We start from the raw sequence: 21,102 nt of genomic DNA, 5'->3' as shown, positions 1-21,102 counted from the left end.
TGTCATTCTAAGTGAAGTAAGCCAGAAATAGAAAGAAAAATACCATATGAGATCACTCATATGTAGAATCTAAAAAAAAACAAGAACATAACATACAAAACAGAAACAAACTCAAAGACATAGAACAAACTTGTGGTTGCCAGGGTGTAGGGGGGTGGGAAGGGACAGACTGGGAATTTGATATTTTTTAAATACTGACAGGCATATGCAGAAGAGATAAACAAGATTATACTGTATAGCACAGGGAAATATATACAAGATCTTGTAGTAGCTCACAGCGAAAAAAATGCAACAATGAATGTATGTATGTTCATGTATAATTGAAAAATTGTGCTCTACACTGGAAATTGACACAATATTGTAAACTGACTATAACTCAATAAAAAATAGACAACACTGTGGTCCATTTATACGTCAGTTAGAATAATTTTCTAATGAGGTTCTCTCCTCCATCTATTTGACTGCTCACTGATACAGTTCATATAGAACAGGCAAGGTAAATACCCAGTTTTAATTCAAGTGAATTGTTTCTCTAGCATCTTTAGAAAGTAACACATGCATTGTATTTAATATCATTTATCATTTAAATATATTTAATGTGATAAAATCCTTTACACATATTATCATGATTACATTTAGGATAGTCCTCTGTTTTTGGCAGTGAGTGATTTCAAGCTGGCCCCTTACTCTTCTTGACATAACTTCCTAATCCTTGATAATTTCCTTGTCTCATGTTCTTCTTGTACATTTCTTTCTCAAGATTTAAGTTAATCTGTTTATTCAAGAAACTCTAGTTTCTTTAAATAGAAAACGGTATTTCAAGACTCGTACCTAAAATCTCTGGGCATGAGATATGCCTATGTCTTTGGGCTTTCATTAATTCTAGGTCTCTTCATTGGACTGAGCTTCAGGGCAAAGCTTAGCTGGGCCTTCTACTTAGGGTCTTCCAACGTGTGGTTTAAGGTCACCTGGGCTGCGTTCTCATCTGGAGTCTCAGGTGGGAGAGTCTCTGCTTCCAAGAGCATCAGGTCATCAGCAGCATTCAGTTCCTTGGCCTCCTGGCTTTGGGCTGCAGGCTGCCCTCAGGTACAAGATGTGCCCAGAGTCTTGGCTGCTTACTTCAAGACATCAAGGAGAGTTCTAAAAGCAAATCTACTATCAAAATGAAATCTTATCTAATGCAACTTTAATCCTTGATGTGACATCCAATCTCCTTTGTCATATTCTATTGGTGAAGAGCATAACACAGGTTCAATACAAACTCAAGGAGTAGAAATTATACCAGCATGTGAACTCCAGGAAGTGAGAATCGTCAGGAGAATTCTAGGGTCTGATCATCTCATACTCTAATTTCTATATATATACACACACAAAATGTATTTACTCAATACTTACTCCATTTCCTGCCAGTTTATACTTGTATTTCTAATTCTCAGGACAACGATACAGTTTCTATTTTGTACCTTCTGTGTTACCTCTGGTCCCGGTTCATTTACTGAGAATCCTAGTTGTCATTGTCACAGGAGATGACACAACTAGAATGTCTCATCATTACACACAGAAATGTCTCAGAATAACAACACCAATATTGTATTGCTCATCTAGATAACTGAAGTAGTTTATTTTTTATATTTCATCTTCATACGCTCCCCATTTTTATATTTGTACTCTATATTTTCAGATCATATAGTTTTACACACTATAATCTCCCACTTTTTCCCTCCATTTAATTGTGGTTCTGTAAGTAATTCTACATTTAATTATATCCACAATCCTTATGTAGATGATGCTTTAGTTGTTTTGATTTCTGATGCTCATTCGTCAGTAGATTCCTCATGCAGAGTCTGATATTTTATCCTTTACAATAACCATGATTCTTTATCTGTAAAATTGGCATGCTTTTTTTAACCACGATGAACCTAAGTTTATGTTTCTTTCATAAATTTAATTTAGATTTAGGCGGATCATTTAAGTTTATAGATATAGATGTTTTCTAAACTCATGGACGTTTCCTCTGTTCTTTGTATAATTCTTGTTTATCTTCCTTGTGTGTCTTTTTATCGTCCTGGAACTTCAGCTACTTGCCATCCTTTACGTCTCCTAACAATCTCATGATTTTCATCACTTTATATATTTGCTCTGTGCAATGAATCAGGCATCCCTGTCTTTATTTCTCCTACTGAAGTTTTGGTTCATGAATCATGTTTGTTTTTATCTTCATTATACCTCTTTTATGATCCTCCTACTCCCCTTTTCCTTTTTTTCCTCTGCTGAACGCATTGTTTCTGTTTTCATTAATTTTTTGTGTCAGTTTGGCTAAACCATGGTGCCGGAAGATGTAGTCAAACTTTATTGTGGATGTTTCTGTGAAGATACTTTTGATGAGATTAACATTTAAACTGGTGGACTTTGAGTAAAGCAGGTTGTTCTTTATATGTGTGTGGGTCTCATCCAACAAGCTGAAGGCTTGACTCCAAAACAAGACTGATGTCCCCCAAGCAAGAGGGACTTCTGCTAGCCTGCTGGCCTTCGGGCTAGAACCACAGTGTTGGATCTCCCCAGGGCTCCGGCTGTTGGTTCTGCTTTTCTGGAGAACCTGGCTAATGCAGCTCCTCTAGCAGCCATATTCTGCTGCCTGTTATGTTTGTTCCAGGCTTTTTCCCCTTGCTGATATTGGATCCTTTTAGATGTGTTAGTTTTCTCTGACGACTCACTGGAGCTCACATCTTTTTGATGGACTAACCAACTAATTTTAAGAGTGAGTCTCACCAGTAGTAAAGGAAAAGAGTAGGACCCTTCTAGCTTGAAAGGGTGAAACAAGAAGGCCGACAAAACTGGTGAGGCATCCTGAGAAAGTCCCGCTTGTTCCCCTCTTCTTTTCCTCTCTTGGTCTTGCAACGTCCAACCAGTGGGTGGGGCACCCCTTGGCTTCCTAAGGGCGGTGTTTGATGCTCAGATTCAGGTGGTGCCAATATAGATGCTGCACGGGGATTTGCATGCTTCTCTGGAACAAGCTGTTTGCACACCGGATTCCAAGTCCGCCTTTGTGTTATCCAAGTGTGTGGAGCCTGACGTCCCTTAGAATCAGGGTGAATATGCAGCGCGAATTTGGCAGAAAACCAGGAGGAAGCTGTGTTGAAAATTTAGCCTCAAAAGTATTTCTTACATCCTTTGAGTACATTCTTTGCTGTTTTCCCCAAATCTCTTATTATAATAAAATACATTCTCAAAATAGAATACATGTTGGTATTATTCATTCATCTTTCATTCCACTATTGAGCAGACATTTTGAAACAGTATTGCTAACTAGATGCTGAAAGAAAACACAGTACAGAGTAAGAAACAGGCAAATTAACTAAGAATTTTAAAACAGAATCACAAATTCCCTAAGAAATACAAGCTCACATTTCTGAGGAAATCCAAAAGATCTTTCTGAAACTATTCTTTTCTTCATCTATTTTGAATTGTGTTTTTTTGATATATAAAATTGCTTTAAGTCATTCTTTAAAAAATTATCATTAAAGATAGCAATATTTTTTTATTTGGAAAATAGGAACAGAATATTTTTTAAGAGAGCTAGAAGAAACACTGAAATTTATATCAAACATTAGTTTTACTTTCTGAAAATATCTGAAAAATAGTATTAGGGGATGACCAGCATATTTTTAGCAGACCAACATGTGTCCAATGTATTAATCATGAAATATAAAATTCAGATGAGGATAAAATATTGAGTTATAATCCAGGAAATGTTGGCTGAGCGAGATGTGTTTGCTAAATTTCCTAAGCAAGTGGAGTAGAAATAATTGGAACCATATGGGAATTGACCTGGAAATGCATTAAATCCAGGAGGTGGAGATGGGAACAAGAGAGAAAGACTTAATACCTCACCGGAGAGAAGCTTTCTAATTATGTAAAATGTTACTGTGGAAAATTTGTTCCTTAAGGAAGTAACATTAGGTTCTGAAACTATGTTCCTGACACTGGCAAATAAGTTTCCATCAAAACTTCTATAACTAAAAGGGAACGAGTTTCTCGGGAGAATCTAGATACCAAACTAAGGAGCTGTACTGCAATTAACAGTATATTTAACCAGATTTTCTCTCTGAGGGCCATGTGAGACAGAAACTACAGAGAGGTGTGGGTGCAGGACATATCTTTATCTCTAAGGATGACACAGCGGCTTGAGGAGAATCCAGGCTTTCTGTCTGCTGTAGTTTTCAAGATATGAATATATCATGGATAATGCAGTAAAATAGATAAAGTTGTCAGAAGCTAAATGTGACTGTTAAAAGCAGATGTACAAGAACGCTAAATTTATACACGTTCTTCCTGTCAGTAGTCAAGATGTCTGATGAGATGAGGTGGGTAATTGGAAAACTACCTTTTAGGAAAAAAAATAGATTTTTCTCAAAATGACTTCAAGAAAGGATACAGAAGTCAAAGTTTTTAAAACATTTTTAAGGATTAATTTTTAGGCTGTAAAAGATTGTCTATGATAAATAGGAACTAATATCCAAAACATTTCTCTGTATTTCATTTATTTATTCATTTTTGTTGAAGTATAGTCAGTTGCAGTGTGTCAGTTTCTGGTGTGCAGCATAAGGTCCCTGTCTCTAGTATTTTTGAAGGAAAATGTAGTTGAGTTCTTTTTTTTTTTTTGTCCCCATTTAATTCAGTCCTCATCTGATCCTGCACATCATGATTTTCTGACTCCAGTGTCTGTAATAATCTCTGCTGGTAAAGGGCCCTGAAAACCCAACAGTGACACAGAGCAGGACCTTAGATTAAAATGCTCACTCTGTCTCTTGCTCTGAGTCTTCCAAGGAAGAGACTTAGTGAAAATAGAGTTTTCTCCCTCTCTTTTCTCCACAATGGTAAAAATATCACCATGATTCCCCTCCTTCCCCAGTTCACCAGTGTATTTAAATATGAAGCACGAAAGTACTTTCTGGATTAGTCCTGGTTAAGTCACCTGCTCAGTGATCTTCCTCAACATCACAGGTATAAAGGTCACAAAAATATTTCCTGATTTTGTGACTGATTATGTGGATAGAGAGCTAACAGGCTGAAAATGACAAGGCAAAATGCCTTGGCGGGGGGTGGGGGGGTGTACCATGGCTTGCATGATGCTGTCCTGCATTCAGTTAAACCTCTGGGCAGCCCAGTGAAGAAAGAAAATGTGTTCTACCTGAAGATTTCTATATTTTAGGAACAAAAGCATTGTCCAAGGGAGCAGTCCATCTCTGTCCAGAGGGAGGCTTGTTCAGTTTTTCAGTAGGAAGAAATTATAATCATTTCTTCTGTAAGGGACAGAGATTGACAGCTTGAAAAAGTTTAAGCACTTCCATCTATAAAAGACTTCTTTTTATTTTCATCATAGACACTGAATAATTCAAACACAATATAAAGATTTACATTTGTTCAATAATTTGTTAATTCAAGTTTCTAGTCCTAAATTCTATGCTCTATCACATAAAAATAATGGTTTCTTTCTTAATATTTAAAATCAAACAGTCATCTTGAGACACTTTTCCTGTAAAATCACTGTATGGGGTCTATGCTTTTAATTTTTATATTTTCAGGAAACACACAGATTTCTTTCCTTATCTGAATTGGACTATGATCCCTTTGTTACCAAGCAGAGCCTCAGCCCATATCCCCCAGGAAGCAGGTTACACAGGACCATCTTGATCATGAACCATATCAGAATTTTTAAAGAAATGTTTGAGTGCCAGATGATCATATAATTGAACTGCTTTTACTAAGCCTTCCTTCCAGATTAAAAATGCCATTTAAAGTGCGGAAACAGCAAATGCTTGGAAGACTCACTTCGGGCGCCCTGTTACTGCCCTCGTTTTAGGCTGGCATGGCTGCTGGCGTGCGGCTGATGAGGGAGCGAACGTCTAAGCAGTCTTGCTGGTTTACAGCGGGGGATTTTCTTAACCCAACGGAGGCACCGGGAGGCCATGTTGCACTCGGGGCACCGCGGCTCGCGGCTCCGATCGCCCCGCGCCCCGAGCGGGGATCTCTCATTGCATTTTCATGCATCACTTACAAGTCGCTGCAGCGATTCCTGAAAGTCGGCGCATCTCACCAAGTTAACACAAAGTAACTTCGAAGGGAAGAAGCATGTTCTGTGGTATCTAGGCGTGTTTGCTTCTGTCCATTGATTGCATTTACAACACAAGTCAAGCAGGAAGAAAGATGAACAGCTTGGGCGGGTGTTAGGAAGTGCGCAGGTCCGCTCGCGGAGGGGAGGGGTCACTGAGCTGTTTCCAGCGACAACATGAGGGGACAGTGTTTGCATTCTAAATTTGAACCATCAGGATGCAGACTTTACATTCTCTGCGTAAATACATGTGAGTAAGGGCATACCCATAAAAACAGTTACGTATAAAGAACGTCCACAACTAAGTATTAAGGGGAAAAAAGAGAAAAGCAAAGCATTAAAATTGTCAAAGAATTTGACAGGCATTTCATGAACGAAAAGAAACAAATGTCAAAGTATTACACGGAGTTGGTGTGTATCATTAGTGATTAAGGAAATGAAATTTTAAATTACATTTATCACAGCATTTAAAAAATCGGACCAATTACTGGAGAGAATGTGGAGCAAATAGAACCCATCTACATTTTGTGTAGGACGCAAAATGATACAGTCCCTCCAGAAAATAGGTTGGCAGTTTTTTTTCCAATAAAGTTAAGCATGTGGTTAACAAATGACTCACTCCTAAGTATTTATCCAGGATAAACAGAAGCATAAGGGCCCTGTGTGCAAGCGTTCGTAAAATCTTTATCCGTGGTTGCCATAAAACGTGAACAAGTCAGATTGTCTCGGGAAGGAGTGGCTGGCAGAGCCCTGGGATCATGTATGCGATGGAACGCGGCTCAGCAATGAAGCGGGAGACTCCCAGCATATCTGAGCGCAGGGGCGGGTCTGGAAAGCACGATGCTCGGTGAAATAGCCCTGCCCCAGCGGCTCCGCATGCGTTTTATAAAAGCAAAAGGCACAGAATCAAGACTTGGTTGCTGCCCGGGGCTGGGGCTGAGAGGTGATTAACTAGAGAGGCGCATGGGACAACTTCACTATGTAAAGGCTCTAAAATATTGGTGGTTATTGGTCTGTGTTATGTTTGTCAAGTCTCCAGGAGCCATAAACATGAAAAGGGTAAATTTTACTGTATGTGAAATGTACCTCAATCAACGTAATGTGAATACACCCCCCCAGACTAGGTCAGTGTTTCTCCAATGTGCAGACAAATCTCCAAGGATCTTGCCAAAAAGCAGATACTGAAACAGTAGGTCTAGGGTGTGGCCTGAGATTCATTTCTCTAACAAGTTCCTCTGGGGTATCTGTAATGCTAGTCCATGGACTAGTCTGAGCAGCAAGAGAATAGGCTACACCTTCATGCTAATCAGATTGGACCATATTTACGGAGCTAAAACCAATTAAAGATAATTGACATAAACTGTGGCCCATAGTTTGGAAAATACCTTGACATTTTTGGAGGTTGAAGGCCTTCTCCAAGTGTCCTAGTTAAGGTCGAACTTTTTAATGAAATAGAGTCTGTGAGGGAAGACTTCTGGGTTCAGCCAAACAAAGGCACGGGGAATTAGAGTCATCTGATCTTGATTAATAAGCTTTTACGTCAACAGAATCTGAATTTCCAAAATTTCATTCACAAAATTCTTATGAAATTTTGTGTACAAATCTACTCTCCTTACAAGATATAATGGAGGCAAGTTTTATTTTGTTTATACCTGAACTTTTGAAGGCTATGTGATATTTTTAGTAAGAGTTGAAGTTGGCGTTGGAAAAGATTGTCACTAAGCTGTTCAGTGGTTATGATTCAGCCCTTGATCTATCATAATACTCCAAGGAAAATTTTTGTATTTGTACTTCTTTCTAAATTAGGTTACAGAAAATCAGTAAGGGAGATGTTTCTTTTTATCCATTAACAGAGCGAAGCTTTTACAGGGCCAAGTCATATTCCAGTTTAAATTTTCCTTAATATAGTTGATTGTAAAATGATACTTTTGCAAGTCGACATACAAGAAACAGCATGTAAATAGCTTGACATAATTTATATCATACTTTTAATGTTACCAAATTTTTAAAGATACCAGTAAGGATATATTCAAAGAGCTTGCATAATATTGGAAAGACATTTTCTTTCTAAAAGGATAGTTATGAATGCATCATATCCTAAGTATTTTACTTTCTAGGTTGTGCTACTTTATGAATAAAAGATGTTTTAAAATACTCCTTATTTTGTCCGTTTGTTAATGGTAAAGATGAAAATGAAGAATCTAAATAAACAAAATGCCACCAAAATAGTCCCCTTATATCTTGATGGCATTTGCACTTAACACACACTAATCACTACCTTAGTCATTTCTTTCTTTTTTTTTTTTTTAATTGAAGTGTAGTCAGTTTACAACATTGTGCTAATTTCCGGTGGATAGCATAGTGATTCAGTTATATACTTTTTCACTATAGGCCATTGCAAGGTATTGAATATAGCTCCCTGTTCTGTACAGTAGATCTTTGTTGTTTATCCATTTTATATACACTAGGGCGTGTCTGCAAATCCCAAACTCCCAAATTATCCCTCCACCACCTGCAACCCGTACTCCGTTGGTAACCATAGAAAACAAACATGTGGTTACCTTAGTCAATTTTGCTTGTTCTTTAATCTTATCTGAGAATTTGTTTATTTTTCCCAGTATCCATTTTTTTCTCTCAGATCATCTTCCCACAATATAACATATAAACCAAGGTTTTAAAATCCAGTATTGTATGTGGAGGGAGTATGTGCCAATATTAGTGATTTTGGCCAGTTAAAAGGACTATGTCAGGCTTTGCCATTCATGCCACAGCTTTTTTGGTAAATTTTTTGAGAACAAAAATCTATTAATATCAAGCAATGCTTTATATCATTTAATGGGAAAAATAATCATTATCATTCTCAAATTGTGCCTTTGAAACTGTTCTATGCTCAATTAATTAACATATTTAAATGTTCTAATGGATATTTTATGGAATATCTTATTGGAGAAATTGGGGTGGCACTTAATTCTTGTTCAGCAGTAAATGAGCAAGTATGCTGCCTATGGCAGGAGAGGAAGTACAGTGTGTTGACTCTGCTTCCTGCCTACAGCATAATTGCTTACTGAATTTTCACTGAGTTTGTGTTTGTTTCTGTTTTATTTACATGAATCACTGACAATCACATAAAAATTAAAAAAATCCGTCTTAAATAGTCTTTGACCCTCAGATAACATCTTAACTGGTGACTGCAAATGCCGCAACACTGCTTACGTGAGAACTTGTGCGTCATGCACAAGTGAAATAGGGTTTTATAACAGGTGCCTACTGCCAGGGCTGAGCCAAGGCAGATGATTAGACCAGAGAGACCCCGACACTCAGCAGGAAGCCACAGCACAAGGTTTAGCGCTTGTCAGTGTCATCAGTGACACAAGGTGTGGGTCTCTAAAGAAAATCAGCAAGAATGCTGGTTGGTGGCATCGTGGATGGCTGCATTTCCTCTGAGATCTTCTTCAGAGCACGGTTAACAGAGGGTAAGCACTTTTAGAAGATGGAACATAAAAGCCACCAGATGGAATAATAAAAGCTACTTCACATCAGATTTGTCCATTTGAGTGACTGTCTCAGAGTTGCATGCGTTTTCACCACTTAGAAAAAAATATGAGACGCTCTCCCATAATACTCTTCTCTTCAAAACAAAACAAGAAGATGTCACACACACACACACACACACACACAGACATGCACATGCACACACACAGACACGCACACATACACACACACAGACACACACACACACACAGAAGCGTCTACTAACCAGACTGTAGTAGAAGCACTTAGCCTAGAGAATTTAGCCGCAGGGAGAGGTCTCCTTGTTTCTTTCCCTTACCAACTTTTTGTTTAATAAATGTACTTTGCTAATGCTCAGTTCCATGGAGTTCGTGCTAGAACATAAATATATATAAAACTTACCATGAATCATAGATTCACAGAATTACTGGGTTGGAAATAATCCTAGAACTACACTTGTTAAGCTTGGATTTCTTCCACCCTGAGTGTCTCGTCTGCATCTAATACCAGGAGTATTAGGAACAACACATTTTCTCACGGGGTGGCTGTGTCTGTAAGAAGGTTTTTAAATTCAGTCAAAGTGCACCTCCCTATACGTGACACCTCACTTGAGGGTAACTGACCTACTTCTTAGGACAACGCAGAAGGCTAATTCCCGTGTGCACAGCAGACTTTCATATTTCTTATTCCTCCCAAGTGAACTTTTTTACCAACAAAACTTATTTCAACAGCTTCTCATAGGACAAATGTGTTGCTTCATCACTCTAGTGTTGGTATTTAAAATATGTTCCAATTTTCCTACCTCCGTCTGCAAGTGTGTTCTGTGACAACAATCACTGTGCATGCCAGAATTAGCAGGAAATATTCACAAGTTCTGTTTTAAATCTCCTCAATGATCTGATAATTGGTGTTTCATCTCCTAAGATGCTTTCCCGTGTAGAAAAATCAGAAATAACTGAGAGAAGGAATAGATTTTACAGAGTGAGATGTTGCATTTCTTTGGTGTATGTTAACATTGTTGTTCATTCACTCCTTTATAAGTTTATTCACTCATCAATTTATTCATTCATTAGAAATGTAACAAAGTTATATGCAGTCACCAGTCCTGGTGCCAAGAATCACAGTCATTAAGAAACATAAGGAATATTATGGAAGTAGGGAGTTTGCTGCAGAGTGTAATTCGTGTAACTTGACTCCCTAAGGTTGAATGTCATGGGTTCTGACATCGACAGCTTATTTCTAGGTGGGAGTCAGCTGTATTCTCTTACGTTAAGATTGTTATTCAACTTAATGTTGAATGATTATATATGTATATATTATACATATAATAATATATATATATATTTTAAGCAGTAAGCTCTCTTTGATTTGGTAGTAAATTATTCAAGCTGGACATTTTGTTGTAAAGGGGAACACATCTTTTAAAGTATATTGTATTATATATTGACATTTTTGTAATCATAATCTGTAAGTATATGTAAAGCTAAATATAGAAAGTTTAGTAAATAAAATACTAAATTCTACTTTGTATGGTACGTTCACTTCACAGTTAATGAGAAGTTATCAATGCTGATACGTGCACTGGTCCTAATGAGCCCTTGAAATTTATTTTCTACAATCCAATCAAACAAAACCAAGTTGTACTGGGGAGATACAGTGTATCCAGACATGCAGATAGGTAGATTTACATTTATTCTTCCCATAAAAGTTTACAAAGTGGGTATTATTAGTCCCGATATTACAGAAAAAGTAGTCCAATTGTAGATGTGTTGAATCACCGACTTTGCCATTTTATAGCCAGTAAGTTCCAGATCCTATTCTGACGTAACTTCAGGCAGACATGAGTTAAATGTTTTATATTTTCAGATAGCATTTTCCTTTTTCATGCTTACCAAAATGGCTCACCTTGCCAGAATTACTTGAGAATTGTAGGATATGCAACCAGAAAAGGGGCCATTTACAGGTGCTTCTGTCACAAGGATTATGATGACCGGCATCCGTGTTTATAACTAAGGCTTAGAGGAGGCGCATGGTGTGGTCATTGCTCTGTGTCTAGAGGCTCTGACAAGGGCATCACCGTTTGGCCTTTCTTATAGATGAAAACCTGAAGCTAACACATCCACCAAAGTAAACTGGGAGGGCCCGAATCAGATTCTATCCAAAGGCAGCCTTCGTGAAAAATTACTGTAAAGCATTTAATGCTCAGATTTTTTTTTTAAGGTTTGAATGTTAGTCGTGAAAATAGAAGTACAGATTTGGTATCACTTCAGGCTCTGCCTTCTTCAATGTATGAGGATAATGAAGTAAGTGTCTGTGCTTCCGGAAAATGGATGATGACGTCCACTATTGATCTGGGGACAGGTAGAGAACAACATTATAATAATCCATCCCAGCCAGCTTGACCTTTTACTGCTCTGGCCTTTATCTTGAGTGGGAGGAAAAGGAAGAATAAAAAAAAGCGCCTCTGTGAGTGGAGGCTGACGCAGGACTTGTCACATCCCTGGGCTTTATTATTATTTATCATGAAAGCACAGTGATCCATCAAGCCATTAATCTCATTAGAGGCCTGCATATCAGCGGGACAGACCATGGTGAGGCTTCAGAGGACCTGCGCAGCAATAAACTTTAAGCACGCTTCAAGGTCTTTATAGGAAAATGGGCCTGCAAAGCAGTGAAGGGACTGCAAGTATCAGTCGCAGCTCAACTGTCACCTCTGTGAGGGTTTCTGGGATCTTCCTACTTGTAATCGATTGCGCCTTCCTACATCCTGGGCCTCAATTATAGGTCATAGACTATAATCAGGGAATGTTAAGCCTGTGAAGGCACTTAGAATTAAGTGACACCTAACGACACAAGCTCATTAGAGGCATGGGGCCTTGTCAGAACACCTGTCTCCCCCAGCAAAATGTAGCTGCTAGATATTAAACCTGGTCCTCCCGACTACCTCTGCAACAAGCACTTCATCACAGAATATTAATGAATAAGATGGTCCGGGTGAGAAAAGCAGACCAGATAAAGAAGAGAGTTGTGCACAGCTGAAAGCAGCCTTCATGCTCTGGCATGGATGAAAAGGCTGCTGGAGGAGGAGGCAGGAGTCTACGGGCACACGGGTGAGGCAGCTGGCCATCAGAGAAGGGGCGTTCGTTCTGAGCAAAAGCAGCAGCGAATCTTCAGTGCAGGCTCGGGGTTATTCAATTTAAAAATATTAAACTGGCTCTATTTCCACACTCATGAAGAGCACGGTTGCTCATTCTGCCGATCTCTAAACTGCATCTCTTCATGATGACGATCGTCTTTATATCTCAAAGATGTCATTTGCATGTACACAGTGGATCTGTAACAAGCATGAAGCCCTGTTGCACAGTGTTTAAAGTGTAGCAGCTCGTGCCAGCAGGCGAGGTTCAAGTCCTGACTCCATCAGTTACTCACTGTGTGACCTGGGGCTGTCACATTGGTAAATGAGGATCATAATAGCAGCTACTGGAGGAGTAAGTATTAGAGCAAACAAATGCACTGCGAAGAACTTCAAGACTGTGCACTGGTCAAGAATTAGATACAACACCAAAGCATGAACACAAAAAGCGAATAAAATAACTTCAGAAGGCACTACCGAGGAAATGAGAAGATAAGTCACATACAGGAAGAAAACACGTACAAGGCATTTACCTGATAAATAACTTATATCCAAGCTGTAGACTGCACTTAAGACAACTCAACAATAAAAAAGACAAATAATTCAACTAAAATGGGGAAAAAAGATGTGAATGGATATTTCACTGGAGAAGATATTGTATTGGCTAATAATGCATGAAAATGTGCTCAAATGTGTTGCAGGGAAGTGCACATCAAAGAGTTACCACTTCATGTCTGTCTGCTAGGAGAACCATAATGAAAAAGACAGAAAACCCCTACTGCTCTGGAGAATGAGGAGACATGGAAACTCTTGCATATTCCAGGTAAAAATATAAAATATTACAACTGCTTTGGAAACAGTGTGGCAGTTACTTAAAAATTTAAACACACATTCCCACACCGAGGAATCTACCCAAGAGAAGTGAAAATGTATGTCTACACAAAGAAATGTAGCAACGTTATTTATAATAACCCCAAAGTGAAATAATCTAAATGTCCATCAGAGGGACACACAAGATATGGTATGTTCCTAAAATGACATACTATTCAGCCACGAAAAGGAAAGAAGTACCACTACATGCTCCAACATGGATTAACCTCAAAACTATTATAAGTGAAAGTAATAGAAACCAGAAATAAATATATATATGAATGGAATACATGAATCAATTTATACAAAATACATCGAAAATGCAAATATAGAGAGACAGAAATCAGATCAATGGTGGCCTTGGGCTTGGATTGATAGCAGGTGATAACTGCAAAGAGATTCGAGGAAATTTTTGAAATGTCCTAAAACTGTTGTAATGTTTGCACACTTTACAATTTTAGTAAAATAATTTAATTCTACACATCAAATATGTGAATTTTACACTGTGTAATTTATCCCTCAATAAAGCTTTAAAACATACATTCGTGAAACACGAGTAGAAAATACTACAAAAAGCATTACTTACTCTTACGTCTCTATTAAAGCTCCTAAAAATAGGAATATACACACGTTCTAACATATGACAATAACAGCACAAGACTGTTGCCTAGATGGAGACTTTACAGTAACTAAGAGGTTACATGTGAATCGCCCAGATCCACTGCGTGTTACATAGGTTTTTAAATAAATGCTAGATATGAGTAGTTTTTATTTTTCAACTATTTTAATAATTATTTGATATGAATATATGTACAAGCATGTTTATGTCCATTTTATATACTTAAGTATATTCCATTTGATTGAATTCTTTCTCTTAGCTCAAAATTAGATTTTTCTTGTCACTCAAATATAGTTCACAAAATTGCACACTGATCGTTCATTTTAAATTATCACAGCCCCATTTTTATTTTTATACAAATTATTTTCTAATAAATTTCATTCTTCCTTAATATTATTTCTATTTTTACTGTGAACCATATGATTGAAACAGAACAGGGTAAAAATGTTTAAGAATGGTTTGAATGGTTGAAGAGTAACAGAATAATAAAATTAGAATATTATTAGTAACTTGCTAGCTCTTGCTTGCCCCTGCAAACCAGAGTTCTCCCCGGAAGCAACTGCTCTTCTGGTTCTTGTGTTAATTATCCCTTTGTGGTTCTCGACAACTTTAATGGCTGAGTGTGTGTGTGTGTGTGTGTGTGTGTGTGATTTAAAGACATGTAATTTAGTTTTGATTTTGAACTACGTGCATGTGGAACCACGCTCTGTATTTTTTTTGACTTTTCACTCAACCTTGCATGTTTGAGTTTAGTACATGTTATAAGTAGTCAATCTACTTTTATTTTCACTGATAGAATTCTGTTGAACGGATACTTTGCAATCATTTATTCATTAGATAGATGATGTACGATGTCCCAAGTTTTGTTCTTACAGATGCAGCTATGAACATCATTGTATGCCTTGTTGATACACATGGGAAAGCGTCTCTATTTTACTGCTCAGTTGTTGGATAGATACATGTTCATATTTGCATGTTAATGCTGAACCATTTTCCTCTTTGCTTGTATCATTAACATGCCAACTAGCTATGCCAGTGAGTTCTTATTCCACAGTCCCGCTAACATTTGATATGTTGAATACATCTTAAATGTTTTGCCAATCTGGAGCATGTGGAATGGAAGTCCATTATATTGTTAATTTGCACTATTCTGTTTCTTAATGAATTTGAACATATTTTCCAATGTTGATTAACCATCGAGTCTCTTCTGTTGAAGATTTATTTCTAGTAATTAATATTAATAAAATGGTTACTAAAATAATTTACTTAAATATTTTCTTGTTTATTATTGATACAGAGAAATATATACTTTTGAATCTCAAGCTTTTATCCAGAAATTTTGCTAATTTCCCTTATTAATACTATTAACTTTCCTGTAGATTATTCAGGATTTTTTAGAGACAACAGTATTGTCTTTAAAAGGAAGGGGTAGTATCGGTACTGCTGTGTCCTTTCTATTCCTATAATTTTCCTCCCTCCTTGACGTACTGCACTTGCTAAAATGCACAAGTTAATGAGAAACAGAAGTGATGGGACAAGCACTTAGCGTTGTTTACATGAAGTCTTGAAGAACATGTTCTTTTATGTATTTAATAGGTATCATTCCAAATGTTTCTCTAAAAGTGCCTTATTGTTTGCTTCCTTCCTTCTTTGCATTATGTTGCCTTTCTGTAACCACCTTCCCAATTTGATGCTTAGCTTATTAAATTGACCATTTTCTCATTTAAGGCTTAAGAGTATAATTTTGTCAATAGATAACGCTGTAAGTACATGCTGGAAGTTTTTCTGTGTTCTATTTTTGGTAAAGTCCTGTCCCCAAGATTTCTGATTTTCATAATTATGTCTCGAACTCATGAGTTATGTAGAAGTGTTTTCCTTAGTTTCACAACATACGTGAACTTTCTGGATGTTGAAACTGAGAGAGAAGATATGGTCTACATGGCATTGGACCTTTGAAATTAGTTCAGCACCTAATGCTGTTTGAGGTTGATGTAGTAATTGATTCAGTAGATGGCATTCTTCCTCACGTTAATTTTGAACCTATACCCTAGATATCAGTTAGGACAACTGTAAGATTAATACATAGAAGCAGTGAGCTTTCACAGTACAGTGGTATTGCCGACAAAACACGAGATGTAAGTCGGCAAATATGAGGTCTAGTGCAAGTTGACACACTGATAACTAACAGATCCAAAGACTCAATCTTGTTCTGTCTCCAAAGCCCACACTTTTATTGACGATGCAATACTGCTTCTCAATTTAGCAAATATTCTGTTTATACTCATTGTTTAATTCTATCTATAATCAGTTGATTTAATAGTCTTCCTTCTGAAAACCTGACCACACTCAGTCAGTAATCTATATTTTTAATCAAACTTTTTTATTTTGAGGTCATTGTAAATTCACACACAATTGTAAGAAATAATGCAGCGATAGCCTGAGTACCCTTCACCCAATATCCCCCACTGGTAACTTCTTACAAAACTATAGTGCAAAATCACAGTTAGTATACAGGCATTGGTGTGGTAAAGGCGCAGAACATTCCATCACTGCAAGGATCCTTCACATAGCCATTTTGTAGCTATATCCTTTCCTCCCTCCACTTCCACCCCCTCCTTAACAACGTGGCAACCACTAATTGTTGCAGTTTGCAAAATATTCTCATTTTTAAGAAATGTTATAATAAATTGAATCATACAACATATCAACTTTGGAGATCTGCTTTTCCAATCAGCATAAGTCTCAGAAGATTAATCCATATTATGTATGTAGCAATGGTTTTGTTTGTTGGTTTTTGATGAGAATTTTTAACAGCATGAATGTACCACAGTTCATTATGGCTCTTCACCCACTGAAGGATACCTGGGTTATTTCCAGCTTTTGACTATTACAAATCAAGTTGCTATAAATGTTCAGATGTAGGTTTTTGAATAATCCTAAATTTTTATTTCTCTGGAATAAATGCCCAGGAATTCAATTGCTGTGTTGTATGGTAGTTGCATGTTAATTTTTAAAGAAATTGCTGTTCTGTTCTCCAGAGGGGCTGCAGGATGTCATGTTTCCACCAGGAATGTATCAGTGATCCAGGTCCTCCTTATTTTCTCTGCTATTTGACATGGTCACTATTTTGTTTAACTGATTAATTTAAGCTACTGTTATAATTAAGTAATGAAACTAATTTTGATTTTAATTTATTTCCCCAGTAAATAATGATTTTGAACATATTTTAGTCTGCTTTTATTGTCATCTGTGTATTGTCTTCAGTGAAATGTCTCTTCATATATTTTGCCTATTGGATTGTTTGTTTATTTTTTTTCACTTTTGAGTTTTGAGAGTTCTTTGTATATTCTATATGCTAGTCCTTTGTTACATGTGTGGTCTGCAAATATTTTCTTCTACTCTATAATTATTTTTATCCTCTTAACAGGTTATTTCACAGAGCAAAATTTTTTTAATTTTGCTGAAATCAAATTTATCATTTTTTTCCTTCCATGGATTGTGCTTTAAGTGAAAAGTTTAAGAAATCTTCCTATCTCTATATTGTGAAGCTTTTTCCTGTAATTTTTTTCAAAAATGTTATATTATGTTTTCTATTTAAGTCAATCAATTTTGTCTTAGTTTTTGTATAATGTGTGACTTCAGATATTTTTCAGGTGAAGTTTCGTTTATTTTGACTATAGGTGTACAATTGCTCCACAACCATTTTTTAAGAAGGCCATTTTCCTTCCATTGAGTTTCATTTAACTTTGTCAGAATCAGTTGTGCATTTTGTGTAGCTCCATTTCTGAGTTTTCTGTTGTGTTCCATTGGTCTTTGTGTTTATGCCTCCTCCAGTAGCACACAGCCTTGACTAACATACCTATATAAGAAGTTTTGAAATATGGTAGACTGTTATCTCCTATTTTTTTCTTCCTTTTGAAAATTATTCTTACTGTTCTAGCTCATTTGACTTTCCATATAAATTTCAAAATATTGTCTATACCTATAAAAGATTTGTTGGTATTTTGATACAAATTGTGTTACATCTACATATCATTTTTGGTAGAATTTACATTTTTATTTTGTTGAGTCTTTCAATCCATGAACATAGTATGTTTCTCTCTATATTTAGATCTTTTCCTCAGCATTGTGTGGTTTTCCGCATATAAGATCTGCATATGTGTTGTTAGATGTGCATCTAAGTAGTTTGAGTGATATTAAACGGTATTAAATATTTTCTTGTGTCTTGAAATCGTGCTGAACTGCTGAACTGCTGAACTTACTTTATCATTCTAGAGCTTGGTTTTTAGTGATTCCTTGAAATTTTTTTACATAGTCAGTCATGTTATGTACAAGTAGGAAAGTTACATTTCTTATTTCCAACATGGATTTTTAAAAAATTTCCTTTCTTAGCCATATTACATTGATTTGATCTTCCAGCACTATGTTGAATTAAGAGTAGTGAAAACAAACGTCTTTGACTTGTTCACTATTTTAGGATAAAAACCATTCAGATTTTTCACCTTTAAGTATAATCTTAACTGTTGGATTTTTGTGGATAATTTTTCAGTTGAAAAGGTTTCCTTTTATTCCTATTTTTTGAGTGTTTTTACCATGAATGAATGTTGAATTCTGTCAAATGCTTCTTCTGCATGAATTGTTATGATTGTTTGATTTTTCTTTTGTAGCCTGTAAATATGGTGAAATATATTGATTTATTTTTGAATACTGAACTGGCCTTGAATTCCTGAACTAAACCCTACTTGGTCATGGTGTGTAATTTATTTCAAATATTGTGGAATTTTGTTTGCCAATATTTTGTTAACCTATATTCATAAGGTTTCTTGAGATAGTTTTCTCTTTCTTTGTCTGGTTGTGGTATGATGAAAATAGGCACTTTGCAAAATGAATTGTGAAGTATTCTCTCTCCTTCTAATTTCTTGAAGAAATTGTATAGAACTGTGTTAATTTGTTAAACATTTGGTAAAATTCTTCAGTGATACCATCTGGTCTTGAAGATCTCTTTTTTTGGAGAGTTTTAAGATTACAAATTCGATTTCCTTGATATTCATAGGGATAATAAAAGTATCTTTTTTTATATTGAGTGATTTGTGCTAATTTTTTTGAATACTTAGTCCGTTTTGTCTATGTTATCAAATTTGTGTGTTTAGAGTTGTTCATACTATTTCCTTATTATCTTTTTTAAAAATTGAAGTATAGTCAGTTACAATGTGTCAATTTCTGGTTTACAGCATAATGTTCCAGTCATGTATATGTATACACACATTCATTTTCATATTCTTTGTTATTAAAGATTATTACAAGATATTGAATATAGTTTCCTGTGTTATACAGAAGAATTTTGTTTTTAATCTATTTTTATATATAGTGGTTATCATTTGAAAATCTCAAACACCCAAATTTAGCCCTTCTTACCCCTTTCCCCTGGTAATGATAAGATTGTTTATTATGTCTGCAAGTCTGTTTCTGTTTTGTAGATGGGTTCACTAGTGTCCTCTTTTTCCTTTCTTTTTTTTTTTTTAGATTCCACATGTAAGTGATATCATGTGGTATTTTTCTTTATCTTTCTGGATTACTTCACTTAGAATGATGATCTCCATGTCCATCCATATTGCTGCAAATGGCATTATTTTATTCTTTTTTATTGCTGAGTAGTATTTCATTGTATAAATATACCACAGCTTCTTTATCCAGTTATATGTTGATGGACATTTAGATTGCTTCATGTCTTGGCCATTGTATAGAGTGCTGCTATGAACACTGAGGTGAATGTCAGTTTTCTGATTAAGAGTTCCCTCCAGATATATGCCCAGGAGTGGGATTGCTGGATCATATGGTAAGTCTATTTTCAGTTTTTTGAGGAATCTCCATACTGTTTTTTATAATGGCTCTACCAAACTACATTCCCACCTGCAGTGTAGAAGGGTTCCTTTTTCTCCACACCCTCTCCAGTATTTACAGTTTGTGGACTTTTTTAATGATGGCCATTCTGACTGATGTGAGGTGATACTTCATTATAGGAAACCATAAGCAAAACAAAAACACAGCCTATGGAATGGAAGGAAGTATTTGCAAATGATGCAACTGACAAAGGTTTAATTTCCATAATATGTAAACATATCCTACAACTTAATAACAGAAAAATAAACAATCTAATCCAAAAATGGGCAGAAGACCCAAACAAGTAATTCTCCAATGAAGACCTACAAATGGTCAATAGGCACATGAAAAAATGCTCAATATCACTAATTATCAGAGACATGCAAATCAAAACTACAATGGGATATAACCTTATTATCTTTTTGATGTCTACAGGGTCTGCAGTGGTATCCACCGGTTCATTCCTGAGAACAGCCTGGCAAGAGTGACAGTCTAGGCTCCTTGCCTGGCCTTTGCTGCCGTGGATGGGGGTGCAGCCATGTTATCTTCTGTGGTGCTTGTCTGGAGTAGGAAGGCCACTGCCTGGGTTTCTGCCTTGCTCAGACCTGCAGGTTTTGGGGGAAGCTTATTTTTGTCTAGGTGCCTTGGTGATCCTGTTTCTGACCTTCTTCAGCTCCAAGTCTGGGATATTTGAGGCAAAAAGAAAATTCAGGTAACTAATCGTTGTGCCAAGTGTTCCAAGGTCCCTGGCAAGTCTGCCTTCATTTTTCTGCCTTTCAGAAACCGATGTTTGTCTTATGTATAGACTTAGAAGGAGGAATAGAGAAAAGTCCAACTACTCTATCTTCCCAGACATGGAATTTCCTATTTGCTTTTATTTTGAATCAGTGATGATTTAAATGTCACTTACTTAAACATTTATACCCATTGTTTATATCATCTCTGAAACACTCTCCTGACTTACTTCTGATTGACTAT

Source organism: Vicugna pacos, chromosome 8, assembly GCF_048564905.1.
Source record: "Vicugna pacos chromosome 8, VicPac4, whole genome shotgun sequence".
NCBI lineage: Eukaryota > Metazoa > Chordata > Mammalia > Artiodactyla > Camelidae > Vicugna > Vicugna pacos.
This window is presented reverse-complemented; position numbering follows the sequence as displayed.